The sequence below is a fragment of the Somniosus microcephalus genome, chromosome 3, assembly GCF_052327205.1.
Source record: "Somniosus microcephalus isolate GS21.2 chromosome 3, FLI_Smic_1.0, whole genome shotgun sequence".
Classification (NCBI taxonomy): domain Eukaryota; kingdom Metazoa; phylum Chordata; class Chondrichthyes; order Squaliformes; family Somniosidae; genus Somniosus; species Somniosus microcephalus.
Genome location: NC_140989.1, coordinates 219,996,725 through 220,011,291, shown reverse-complemented (window position 1 = coordinate 220,011,291; position 14,567 = coordinate 219,996,725).

Sequence of the window (14,567 nt, the reverse complement as noted above, 5' to 3'; positions counted from 1 at the left end):
TCAGGAAGCTTTACCCCACAGCTGTGGCAAGAATCTGGCAGAATGGCTGCCGATTGTCGGCCTCAGCGTCTTTATTCACTGAGCCAGGAGAGGTTTTACCCGCAGTAAAATAGCCGGAATCTGTCCGTCTATGAACTGACATTTAAGTTTCCAGAACTGAGTGAAACAGCCTGCTTATTATGGGTTATATCTGCTTTCTCAGACAATCACAACCTTCCGTTTTAAATACAGCATCTTATGTTGCATAAACCAGCCAGGCAAGTTCCCGTTAGTTACTGCGCCCTAATTAAATGCGAATGATACCCCTTCATGACCTTTGACATTCCTGAGTGACCGCCCCCCCCCGCCCCCGACCTTCGCAGTGCCCTGCGGCCAGTCCTGTCAGCAGCCTTCCGGCATCACTCATATCTTTTGAGAAGACCAAATAAACATTTAGTTAGCTGACTTGACCACTTTAGGGAGGCGAATGGGGAAGGGACCTCCAGAATAGGAAGGGCAAAAGCTTTTCCATCTCCCTTGAGGCACTCAGACTGATGACCCTTTGACCTAAATGGGTTTACTTTAAGCAATGAAGCATTAGTCGGTAATTTCACACATAAACAAATGACATGGGGAGGTTGAGGCCCACTCAGTCAGTTTATTTCACTTGTTTAAGTACCATTAAAGAGGTAGAGTGGGGGAGGGGGAGGTTGTCGTGCTAAATGCCAATAGTTGCCACACTGTCATCTAAAATGCCAGACACCTAGAACCAGTAGATTTACAGTAGATCTAGTACAGATACCTAGCCTACTTAGAGTTGCAAACTCCAGTTAGATATATTCCTGGAGGTTACAGAACATGACCGCCCACCTCCAACTGCTCATCCCCCACATTTCTGCCATTGGTCACCCAAAACGCCCATCTTCCCAGTGCTTCACCCTTACACTTCCACCATTGGTCGTCCGATACCTCCATCCTCGCGGTGCCCCACCCCCACACTCCCACCATTGGTCGTCCGATACCTCCAGTGCCCCGCCCCCACACTCCCACCATTGGTCGTCCGATACCTCCAGTGCCCCACCCCCACACTCCCACCATTGGTCGTCCGATACCTCCAGTGCCCCACCCCCACACTCCCACCATTGGTCGTCCGATACCTCCAGTGCCCCGCCCCCACACTCCCGCCATTGGTCGTCCGATACCTCCAGTGCCCCGCCCCCACACTCCCACCATTGGTCGTCCGATACCTCCAGTGCCCCGCCCCCACACTCCCACCATTGGTCGTCCGATACCTCCAGTGCCCCGCCCCCACACTCCCACCATTGGTCGTCCGATACCTCCAGTGCCCCGCCCCCACACTCCCACCATTGGTCGTCCGATACCTCCAGTGCCCCACCCCCACACTCCCACCATTGGTCGTCCGATACCTCCAGTGCCCCACCCCCACACTCCCACCATTGGTCGTCCGATACCTCCAGTGCCCCGCCCCCACACTCCTACCATTGGTCGTCCGATACCTCCAGTGCCCCGCCCCCACACTCCCACCATTGGTCGTCCGATACCTCCAGTGCCCCGCCCCCACACTCCCACCATTGGTCGTCCGATACCTCCAGTGCCCCACCCCCACACTCCCACCATTGGTCGTCCGATACCTCCAGTGCCCCGCCCCCACACTCCCACCATTGGTCGTCCGATACCTCCAGTGCCCCGCCCCCACACTCCCACCATTGGTCGTCCGATACCTCCAGTGCCCCACCCCGACATTCCTGCCATTGGCCGTCCGATACCTCCAGTGCCCCGCCCCCACACTCCTGCCATTGGTTGCCCGATACCTCTTTCCTCTCACTCCAACTGGAAAGTGAACAGATTCCTCGCTACCCGATTGGAGCATTCTTAACTGTCAGTGAAACAGCTTTTTTGTCCCATCTCCGATATTTTTATAACTAATAAATGAAAGTGTTTAAGGAAAATGAAAAAAAATCACACAATTTTGTTTGCAAGACCCTATGATTTTTCTCTTTTGCCCGCAGTTGTGTCCTGGAGATTAATTTTTAATTTCTGGAGACTCCAGGCAATCCTGGAGGCTTGGCAACCACTTTGTTTTCTGTCTCCCAGTTTTGAAGTTGCTGTAGGCAGGTGTTTCGAGGCCTCAGGCTCTGCAATGGCACAGAGAGCAAGATCTCTAATTCTACATTTGTAATTTATAACAATATGCGTTTATTAAAAGTGCCTTTAAATGAAAAGAACAACCCCAGGGCACCTCAAGATTCAAGATTCAAGATCATTTTATTGCCATATGTAACTAGTACAATGGAATGCTTACTAAAAACAATAAGCAAATAAGCAGAAAGTATAGCCATAACAGTCCAAGTTGCAGGATATGATGAATAGTGCAAAAAAGCCTCAATTACCACTGGAAATAATAGTAATGTAATATGATAAATATATGGTAATATAAGTATAATATATATATTTACATAAACATATAACTATAATATATGGGGCAGTGCGGTTAGCAGTTCAGTAGGCGCACTGCCTGTGGATAGAAACTGTTCTTAAACCTGCTGGTCCTGGTTCGGATGCTGCGGTACCGACGTCCGGACCGCAGGAGGGAGAAGAGTTTGTGCCCAGGGTGATTGTGGTCCTGAATGATGGAGTGGGCCTTGTTCCGGCACCTGGTCTGGAAGATCACCTCGATGGACGGAAGTGCACACCTGATGATCTTTTCTGCCGTATTCACAACTCTCTGGATGGCTTTCTTGTTCTGTGCAGTGGTGTTACCATACCACACATTGACACCACTCGTCAGGACACTCTCTATGGTGCCGCGGTAAAAGTTCACAAGCCACTGTGTGCTTATGCCGCATTTCCTCAGGCACCGTAGAGGGTAAAGGCGCTGGTGTGCCTTCTTCAGCATAGCCTCAGTATTTTGGTTCCAGGCCAGGTCATCAGAGATCTGCAGTCCCAGGAATCGGAAGCAGGCGGAAGGGAATCAGGCACTGAGCCAGTTAGGGAGAGATCAGGAGAGGCGACAGAAAGCTTGGTTGAAGAAATGGGTCTGGAATTGATTTTTGAATGTGAAGAGGTGCTGAGGTTTAGGCAGGGAAGTTCCAAAGTGTTGGGTCAAGGGGGCTGAATGGTTGGCCAACAATGTTGGGACTCGGGAGCTGCACAGGTCATAGTCAGGAACAGAGTGTTGAGGAGCGATATAAGACTAGAGGAGATTGCAAAGATAGGGTGGGGTGCAGCCATGGTGGTGGGGGGCGGGGAGTGTTTATATACCGAAGGACAATGATTTTGAATGTAGTGTGTTGGAGGATGAGGATCAGCAAGGATAGGGGGTCATGGGTGAGGGGGTCCGCAAGACATGGGGCCAACAGCTCAGGAACCATATCCACTCAGCATTGCATCATCTCTACCTCACATAGAAATTATAACGTGGAACAGGTCGTTCGGCCCAACCAGCCTGTGTTGGTATTTACCCTCTAAACATGTAGTAGTCCTAATCCCATATGCCAAGTCCCTTTATTCCCCTTTCCTTCAACCATTTATCTAATCGAATCTTAAATGTTGGCAATGTCTCAGCTTCAATCACTAACTCCGATAGTGAACTCCACAACCTCACAACCCTCTCTCTAAAAAAGTTTCTCCTGCGCTCGGTCTTAAATCTTTTACATCTAATGTGTACAGCCATGGCTCAGTTGGTAGCACTCTCAGCTCTGAGACAAAAGGTTGTGGGTTCAAGTCCCACTCTAGAGACTTGAGCACAAGATCCAGCCTGACACTGCAGTGCAGTACTGAGGGAGTGCTGTGCTGTCAGAGGTGCCGTCATTTGGATGAGACCATAAACCAAGGTCTGATTTCAAAGAAGAGCAGGGGAGATCTCCCTGGTGACCTGGCCAACATTCATCCCTCACCCAATTGTAATGTTATCATAATAACGTAATTACGAGTCTCACAAGCAGTTGTAGAGGAGTGTCATTTATTCAGTCCTGACTTTGTGTCTCTAGTACAGTATCTGAAGCATGGCCAAGATGGCGTCGGATCCCGCCCCCGGATATGACATCAGCTGTCAACCAGCTGTCAATCAAACCCTGTTGTATTTACGACAGCTACAGTTATCCGTACATCTTCCCCCTTCAATGAAGACATAACACAATAACAACATAACATAACATAACGCATAGAACACTTGTTAACATCATATAGAACCAGTCAGTGTAACTACACCGTTGAACTAATTGCAGGTAGGTATAAACTGTTTACAGTCTTATCAATCCCTGTCTACAGGTCAAGTTTAACTACAGGCTTTCTGGTGCGCTGTGACCGGCGTTGCTGAATGGGTGTTTGCTGAACCACCCCAGTTGTATCCCTTAAGTTCATGTCTGTACCACACAGGTCCCTTGTCACATTATCACTATTGTGTCCTTCGTCACTTTGTGGCATTTCCCTCATCTTGTCTCTTTATGGTATTTCCCTCATCTCGTCATCCTCTCTGTCCTCCTGAGGCTGAAAGGTCTCTGTGGTTTTCAGTAGGTGCCTCCTGTTTCTGCGAAACACATTGCTGTTCTCTGTCATGACACTGTATGACCTGGGGGCGACCTGTTGTAGAACGGTGGCTCTTGTAGGCCATGACTCAGGCCCTTCAATGCGAACTATATCCTTCTCCTGTAGAGGCACTAGTGTAGTGGCTGTGCGGTCATGAAGTGTTTTTTGTTTCTGTTGTAGTTTCCGAGCCTTGTCTGCCCACACCCCATCTCTGTGGTCAGGTGTGACATAACTGGGAAGTCGTGTACGGATTTTCTGACCCAGTAAGAGCTCAGCTGGAGACTTGCCACTTGCTAGCGGGCCCGCCCTGTACGACATCAGGGCCAGATATGGGTCAGTGTTGCTGTGTGCTGCTTTCTTTAATAGTCTTTTCAAAATCTGTACCCCCTTCTCCACTTTTCCATTAGCCTGAGGATAGAGCGGACTGGAGGTTACATGATTAAACTCATACTCTGAAGCAAATGACTGAAACTCATGACTGGCATAGGGAGGGCCATTATCAGAGACCAGGGTTAGAGGGATGCCCTGCCTGGCAAAGATTGACTTCAGGTGAGTTATCACAGCTCTTGATGTGGTACTGGACAAGAGAGCCATCTCCGGATAATTGGAATAATAATCAATAACTAACAAATAGTCTTTTCCTTCATAGTGAAATATATCAGTTCCAAACTTTTCCCAAGGTTGTGATGGGAGCTCTGTGGTCATGAGGGGCTCTTTTGTTTGCTTGTAGTGATACTCCTGACATGTAGCACACTCGCTGATCAACTGGTCAATATCAGCATTCATGTTTGGCCAGTAGAGTGCCTCACATGCTCTCCTTTTTGACTTTTCCGCACCCAGGTGCCCTTCATGTATCCTGTTGAGCATTTCTTGTCGCATAGAGGTGGGCACTACTATCCTGTCACACTTAAGCAGTAGTCCATTGACCACAGAGAGCTCAGACTGAATGTGATAATATTGTTTGCATGACCCATTCTTCCAGCCCTCTTGAAGATTTCTCATTACTTTACTCAGGACTGGGTCCTTTGATGGCTCTGTGACTATCACTGATAGTTGTTCCTGTGTGGCGGGCAATGCTGCATAGACCATATCCACATGAAGAGCCACATCCTCTTCTGATTCACTGTTTTGCGTGGCGTAAGGCGCAGCCCTGGATAGTGTGTCTGCAATGAACATTTGTGTCCCTGGCACATATGTTAGCTCAAAATCGTAATGTTGAAGTCTCATCATTAGGCATTGTATCCGTGGTGACATGTCACACAGATTCTTCTTTGTGATCCCTAGCAGTGGCTTATGGTCCGTTTCTAGGATAACCTTGGGAAGACCATAGATGTAGGTATGAAATTTTCCACACCCAAATGCCAAGCCAAGGCACTCCTTCTCGATTTGCGTGTACCGGCACTCTGTAGCCGTCATGGCGCCTGACGCATACGCCACTGGTCGCCATTCTCCTTCATCTTCCTGTAGAAGGACAGCCCCTAATCCATTCTTAGAGGCATCTGTGGACACTTTTGTCCTCTTTTTAGGGCAGAAGAACTTCAGTAGGGGTTCACTTGCTAGAATGTGAAGCAGCCCCTCCCATTCTCTCTCATGTTCATGTCCCCATTGGAACTCTGTCTCTTGGTGCAGCAGTTTTCTCAGATGAACAGTTTTCACTGCTAGATTTGGAATGAATTTTCCTTGGTAGTTAACCATGCCAAGGGCCCGCTGAACCCCTTTCTTGTCCTTTGGTTTCTCCATGTCATGTATAGCCTTTACCTCTGACTTGTCTGGCTGAACCCCCTCTGAAGAGATCTTGTCTCAGAGGAATGTGATTTCATTGACGCTGAACTGACATTTGTCTTTATTTAGTTTGAGTCCATACTGCTGTATTCTCTGAAGTGTTTTCTCCAGTCTGGTGTCGTGCTCCCCCTGAATGGAGCCCCATACTACCAGATCATCCACGTACACCCGCACTCCCTCCAGGCCCTCGATGATTTGTTCCATTGCTCTGTGAAAGATTTCTGGGGCGGAGCTAATACCAAAGGGCAGACGCTGGTAGGAGTATCGACCAAACGGGGTGTTAAAAGTGCACAGCTTAGCACTTTCTTCATCAAGTTTCAACTGCCAGAAACCATGCGAGGCGTCCATCTTGGAGAAGACTTTCGCTTCTGTCATTTCGCTGACTATTTCCTCTCTTTTTGGAATTTGGTAGTGCTCTCTTTTGATATTGGCATTAAGGTCCTTGGGATCCATGCAGACACGCAATTTATGAGTTTTCTTTGAATTGACACAGACCATGGAATTTACCCAGTCAGTCGGTTCCTCAATCTTCCTTATGACAGCTAGTCCCTCCATGCGGTCTAGCTCTTTCCTCAGTTTTTCACGGAGAGCCACTGGAACTCTCCTGGGTGCGTGAATCACAGGTTGTGCATCCTCTCTCAGTTTGATGAAGTATGTAAAGGGCAGTGCTCTGAAACCCTGAAAGACATCTGCATATTTGTGTGCTATAGTCTCATGAGTCAGATTTGTACTATCTTGGGGGGCACTCTGCACACAGTTCTGTTCATTGATAGTATAGATTTGTTTTACCAAGCCCAAATCCACACAGGCCTTATCCCCCAACAGCGACTCATGTCCTTCAGGCACTATAACAAAGGTCAAAGGGTGAATGTGATTTTTTACCTTAACATTCAGCCTACACGTTCCTTTTGTTTTAATGCTTTGTCTATTGTATGCCTTCAAAGACACTGTCTTGTTCAGTATTTTAGGTCGCATTTTGACATTCCGTGCATTACTCCAACTTATGAGGTTTGCCTTAGCACCTGTATCTAGCTTAAAGGTAACAATGGTGCCATTTACCAGCAAGGGAACTATCCAAACTTCAGTCTTTGGTCCTACAGAGTGCACTTCATTAGCATTTTTGCCCTGTTTTGACTCATTTTGCACCATTCCAACAAACAAAGTCTCTGCTCCTGTCTTTTCAGTCTCAATAGCATGCACTGTCTTTTTACCTTCAGTTTTCTCTTCCAAAAAACACATCTTGGCAAAGTGATTCCTGCCTTTACATTTTGCACAGTTCTTCCCATAAGCAGGACACTGTCTGGCTATGTGTTTATTACTGCACCATCTGCATTCGTAAGGCGTCATCGTCTTGAACTCCGTGGGCCCTCTTGTGTCCCTTTTGTTTACCACATCCACTGACAGGTTTTTCAGCCCCAGGGCGTTCCCTTCTGCTGTCCTGCTCCCTTCAAAAGTTTTCGTGTGCATGGCTGAGAGTTCACTAGCATGACATATTTTCACTGCTGCATCCAAATTTAGGTCATTGTCTCTAAGCATTCTCTCCCTCACCTTCTTGTCGAGTATTCCAAAAACGACTTGATCACGTATCATCGATTCCTTCAGGTCCCTAAAGTTGCATGTTTGTGCTTTTATTTTCAAGTCCGTCAAAAAAAATCAAAGGATTATCCTTGCTTTTGCACGCGGGAGTGAAACACGAATCTCTCATACGTTTCATTCTTTTTTGGAGTGCAGTATTCGTCGAACCGTTCTATCACCTTGTCCAGATCATTTTTATTATCTTCGGCTGCAAACGTAAATGTATTAAACAGCTCGATTGCCTGCGAGCCAGCCACTGTTAGCAACAAAGCTACTTTACGTGTTCCAGAGCTAGTCGAAGCATCAATCGCTGTGAGGTAGAGAAGAAAGCGTTGTTTGAAGACACGCCAATTTTCATCCACATTTCCTTCTAGTTGCAGGCTAGCCGGAGGTTTTATTCCTTCCATTGTTGTAGTATGTCCTTATCGTGAGTTCTATAAATCCTGGTACCATGTAATGTTATCTTAATAATGTAATTAAGAGTCTCCCAAGCAGTTGTAGAGGAGTGCCATTTATTCAGTCCTGACTCTGTGTCTCTAGTACAGTATCTGAAGCATGACCAAGATGGCGTCGGATCCCGCCCCCGGATATGACATCAGCTGTCAACCAGCTGTCAATCAAACCCTGCTGTCTTTACGACAGCTACGGTTATCCATACACCAATATCACTAAAACAGATGATCTGGTCATTATCACATTGCTGTTTGTGGGACATTGCTGTGTGAAAAATAGCTGCCGTGCTTCCTAAATTACAACAGTGACACTTCAAAATGTTGGAACATTGGCTGTGAAGCACTTTGGGACATTCTAAGGTTGTTAAAGGCAAGTCTTTCTTTATATCTACATCCCCTGTACTTATTATGAGATTCAGTCCTATTTTAACCTAGATATTTATCTGAACCTTTAATTGAGAATGTGTAAATCACACTAGCAGGCTGCCTGTACTACATATGCACAAAGCTATCGACTAAACATTTCTTGAGGGAACTAGAGCTGTGCTCACAGTTTACGGTCAGAAACTTGCTCATGTGAAATGAAACTGTACTTGGTCGCACTCTCAGCTCTGAGTCAGAAGGTTCAAGCACACCCCGGAACTGGAGCTGATAATCCGGACTGACACTTCAGTGCTGTACTGAGGCAGTGCTGCACTGTCAGAGGTGCCATGCCTTGGAGGAGACATTAAACCGAGGCCCCGGCAGCCTGTTCAGACGGGCGTTGAAGTTTCTGTAGCATTATTTGAGGATGAGCAGAGAGTTCGCTCAGCGTCTTGGCTAACATTGCTCCTCAACCAACATCACCACCAAAAATAGATGAACTGATCAATCATCTCACCGTTTGTAGAGTCTCACTGTGAACAGAATGACTACTTGCTACCGACCATAGAACACATATACCAGAGACGCTGTTTACGGAGGTTACGGGCCATCATCAAAGACCCTACCCACCCCAGCCACAGTCTGTTCACCCTCCTGCCATCTGGGAGACGCTACAGATGCATTCGCACCCAAATGACCAGATTTAGGAACAGCTTCTTTCCCAGGGCTGTCATCCTACTGAACTCCACAAATAAACTCTAAAGCCTGCACATCTGCCAATGCACTTTATTATGGTTATGTTTATGTTAATGTATTACAAGCCAAATGAATGTTGAATGTTTAAACGACTTAATCTAAATGTACACTCTCGGGAGCCGCAAGTCTACATTTCGTTGTACTGCACTTGTGCACTAACAATGACAATAAAGTTGATTATTATTATTATTATTATTATTGTGTGCATAACTGCAGCTGCTGCACTCTGAAATAATTCATTCTATGCAAAGTATCCATCGTAATGGCTTTGCGGTCAATTCACTGGACTGCATCAGGATACCCACTCAATTTATGTTCTGGACATTATGTGACATTCTGGACATTTTTACATGCAGTAGCACCCTCTGGTGGTGGTTATTGTGTTAGCAGTTTGTATGCTGGAAAGGTCATCTGACCTTTCTACCTTTCTTCCTGTGTGAGGTCATTTGACCTTTGTTCCTTTCTTCCTGTGAGAGGTCATTTGACCTTCGTACCTTTCTTCCTGTGTAACACAGGAAGTAGAATTCCAGGAAGAACCTGGCAGTAATGGAGGATTCCATAAGGGTTTCACAATCCAATGTAATCTGATTTCATATATTAGGCCAAGCGCAATATCTGTGAGTATCTTTGTTTCTTAGCATAATAGCAACGTTGTCAGAGTAGTATTTTGATAACACTATGGCCTAGAAATTCAGTATAGCCACTTTTGGGGCAGTAAAGTCGGGCGGCCGCTAAAGTTTGTGCCCGGCGCAAAGTCGCGCCCCCTTCGCCGATATTCAGTCGCATCGCCGCAAGAGGTTGCTGCTGCGCTAAAACAGGCGATGCACGAATATCTTTAGGCGCTATGCCGGCGGTGCTGAGCGATACCCCCGAGGCCAGGCGCGGCGCCGGTGCGGCGAGTTCTTGATTGACGGCAGACACTCTGGCGCCAGTCAGCTCTTAAAGGGGGAGGGTGGATTTGTTTGCCTGCCACGCCCTGCACACTGCAGCCCTCAACCTAGGCCTGACCACTTCAGCTTCACCTGCACAACGCCCAGGGCTATGGAGAAGGCCAGGGAGAGAGCGCAGCGCTTCAGCGACGGTGACCTGAGGCTGCTGGTTGGCGGAGTGGAGCGCAGGCGCCATGTTCTGTTCCCAGAAGGTGGCAAGAGGCCGCTGCACAGCGCCTACTGGAAAGCCTGGAGGGAGGTCTCCAACAGGGTGTCTTCCAACAGCGTGGTTGCCAGGACTCCTGTGCAATGCCGGAAGAAGTTCAACGACCTCACTCGGGTTGTCAGGGTGAGTACCCTTTCCAGTGTCCTCCTCACCCTTGCATGTGCACCTCACTTTATGGGCAAAGGGACCTGAAAGCCCTAATGGCCAGCCCTCATCCAGCAGCTATGGGGCTGGCATGACAATCACTTGCACATTCAGCACTTTACACACTGTACAAGCTATTCGACCATGGGAGGCATTGCAGACAAGATCAGGGCTACACACTGTACGAGCTATTCGACCATGGGATGCAGTGCAGACAAGATCAGGGCTACACACTGTACAAGCTATTCGACCATGGGAGGCAGTGCAGACAAGATCAGGGCTTCACACTGTACTTAGAGGCCGTCCTTTCTCTTGCAGGCCAAGGTGGCGCACAACCGGCGCAACCGAACTGAGACTGGGGGAGGCCATCCTGACCTCAAAGAGCTCTCCGACCTCGACCAGCGTGTGGAGCGCATTATGGCAGGCCAGCTGATTGGCCCCGTCGCCAGTGGAGATGCCGACCCTGTTCTGGGCACCAATGGTAAGGGCATCACCTTTTGGACCTCTCTCGTTCCACTTGCGCATGAGATCAGCATCCTTTGCCACTGTCCGACCAATGCGGTGAATGGCAGCACTCAATCCTCCCTCGCTGCCGCCCTGTCCTCACTCTAAAGCTACTCTTGTGCCTTCCTGCTTTCAGATGGTGAATCGTCAGGTGAGGAAGCGGGCCCTCAAGCTGCCACTGTCAGCCCTTCGGAAGACGAGGAGGAGGAAGAGGAAGCCGGCCCATCAGTGCCACCCTCAGCCGCACCAGCCCATGGCGATGTAGGGGACACGTCTTCCCTGGAGGGGAGCTGGGGGGAAGGGTCGGAGGAGAGTGAAGCTCCGGGGCCCAGCGGCCTGCAGCAACGCGGGAGGGGTGGGGAAGCTCGGCGGACTTCTCCCCAGAGGGTGAGTGCGGCCTCCAGTCCTGCGACGGTGAGCGCAGAGGAGGTGCGGCTCCTGGAGGAAATGGCCGTCCAGGCTGAGCGCAGGCACAATGAGCTCATGGCTGCAGTGGCAAGGATGCCTGACTCCATTGAGTCTTTGTCAAGGAGTGTGCAGCAATTTGGAGCAGCACAGGCCAGGAGTCTGCAGGACTTCGCGGCAGCACAGGCGGCTTCGAGCCAAGTGCTCAGTCGTGCCGTCCATTCACTGGCTGTTGTCATGCGGACACAGACCATGGCCACACGGGCACTAACTGCTGCCACCCTCACTGGATCAGCCAGGCATCGCCACGGCAACCGCCGCATAGCAGCAGCCCAGCAGTCTGTCCTTCAGCTGTTTGCTGCGCATGCTGCAGTGCTGGCCCGTGCGAGTGCCACTGTATCAGGCGACCAGCGAGCACCTGCGATCTGCCAGGTTGGCACCATTCCTGCAGCCGACACTGCCACTCCACCATTGCAGCTGCCACGAGCTGCTGGACAGACTACTGCCACCCAGCCAGAGTTGGAGCAGTCAGCAGCCGGCCACTCCAAGGCCAGAGCTGGTGCAGGCCGACTCCCAAGGGCATCTGCCGTCATGCCATCTGCCCCTCAGCAGCCTTCCCCCAGCCTTGCTGCAGCCACTGGGCTCCCATTGAGGAGGAGCTGCAGGGCGGGCAGGGGCCAGGCAAGGATGCGAAAGGCATCGCCCTTGCAGGGCAAAAAGTAGAAGGTATGCTCAAATGCCTGTTGTGTTTTTGTAAGGCCGAGACTGGTGTCTTTCTTACTTTTTGTAAGGCCGAGACTGGTGCAGTTGTGTTGTTGTAAGGCCGCGACTGGTGTCTTTCTTTCTTTTTGTATGGCCGAGACTGGTAGTTTTGTGTTTTTGGAGGGGGCTTCTCCACATGAGGATGTAATGTGGGAAGGGCAGAGGTTTTCAATAAATTATTGTTGTTAAATTGCACTGTGCATGGTTTTTTTGTTAAGCCCTGGTTGCCCTGCTCGGCTGAGGGCTTGTGGAGCGGCTACATTCATCTGCTGACATTGGCACAAGCCATTCCCTGAGAGGGGGCCTAGAACCGACGTTCAATAAGCCGGCGACGGGCGGCCCTTGCACTTTCTGCCTCCCTCCTGTGCTGGTCCTCCTCCTCCTCCTCCTCCTCCTCCTCAGGTGGTCCTCCAATCTCTGGTGGCAGTGGCTGAGTCCTGCGGATAGCCAGGTTGTGCAGCATGCAGCAAACGACCACGAAATGGGAGACTCGCTCTGGCGAATATTGTAGGGCTCCACCGGAACGATCCAGACAGCAGAACCGTTGCTTCAGGGCGTCGATTGTTTGTTCGATGATGTTCCTGGTTGCTTGATGGCTATCGTTGTATCCCTCTTCAGCAGGGGTGCTGGGCGCACGGAGCGGGGTCATCAGCCAGGTACACAAAGGATAGCCTTTGTCCCCGATAAGCCATCCTCGTGGGTGAGGCTGGGCCTGGAACATATCTGCCACAGAAGTCTGTCGCAGGATGAAGGTATCGTGGCTGCTGCCTGGAAAGCGGGCATTGACAGCTAGGATGAGCTGCCCGTGGTCACACACCAGCTGGATGTTCAGCGAATGGTAGCCCTTCCGGTTGCGGTAATCCTCTGCATTCTCCAGAGGTGCCCGCAAAGCCACATGCGTGCAGTCAATTGCGCCCTGCACCATGGGGAAGCCCGCGAATGCTGCAAAGCCCATTGCACGCTGTTGCTGCTTGGCAAGGGCCATGGAGAAGGAGATGAACTGACGTCTCCTTTTGAAAAGGGCATTGGTGACCTGGCAGATGCAGCAATGCACGGCGAACTGGGAGATGTTGGCAATGTCCCCAGCAGCGGATTGGAAGGAGCCGGTGGCATAGAAGTTGAGAGCCACCGTCACCTTCACTGCCACCGACAGAGACGTCCTGCACCTCAGCTGTGGCTGCAGATCACTGCCAAGCAGGTGGCAGATCTCTGTGACCACCTCCCTTCGGAATCGCAGCCTCTGAACACACTGCTCTTCAGACATGTTGAGATAGGAGAACTGCTGGCGGTATACCCTGGGTGGGTAAGGCCTCCTTTGCCGACGCCTGTTGCCCCCTCTCCGTCTAGCCAGGGCTGCCACTCTCTCACGGCGTCTGTGAGCCCTTTGGATGTAATTGAGAAAGCCAGCGTTTACACCCATTGCAGCCCCCATAATATGCTGGCAAACAAAGTGATGTCAATGAAGGCAAAGACAAATGGAAAGCTGTGGCCTGAAGCCACAAGTATCGGTCCGAGTGATGAGCCAAAGCAGAAAGCTCTCTACCTTGGTCTCTCTGCAAAGATCTGTCTCTCAAGAAGGAGTGCTGCAAAATGGCAGCCTTTTATAGTGCAGGAGGAGTGCCCTTTAATTTGCGCCCCCCGTGCCCCGCATCGACTGAGCACCGTTCCACTGTAACAGTCGCTAGGGGCGCCAAGCGCACAATGGGGCGAAGCGACTGAATTTCCGGTTTGGGGTGCACAAAGGGCGTTGCACGAGGAAATGACGTCAGGATCTGCGCGCGCAGCTGAGCACGCGCAAAGACTTTGCGCCGCCGCTAAATCTTGAGTGAAGTTGGGGCGAGGCGCAGATCGCGCTGCGCCCGGCCGCTAGCCGCCTAGCGCCCGACATCTACTCCTCCTAAGGCGCTACCGGCTGGCGCAACCAACTGAATTTCTAGGCCTATGTTTATAAAAGGTTAATATTTGATAGTTATAGAAGTTAGTCCAAATGTTAGTTAGTTATACAATTAGTCTATTCTACTGTTGTAAATATGTTTATAGCTTATGTAATATCGAATGTATAGTACTCAGTTTATGTACAAAACATACTTTATCTTTGTTTACAGTTTCACAAAATTTGTTCAAGTAAAGGCTTCAAACAGC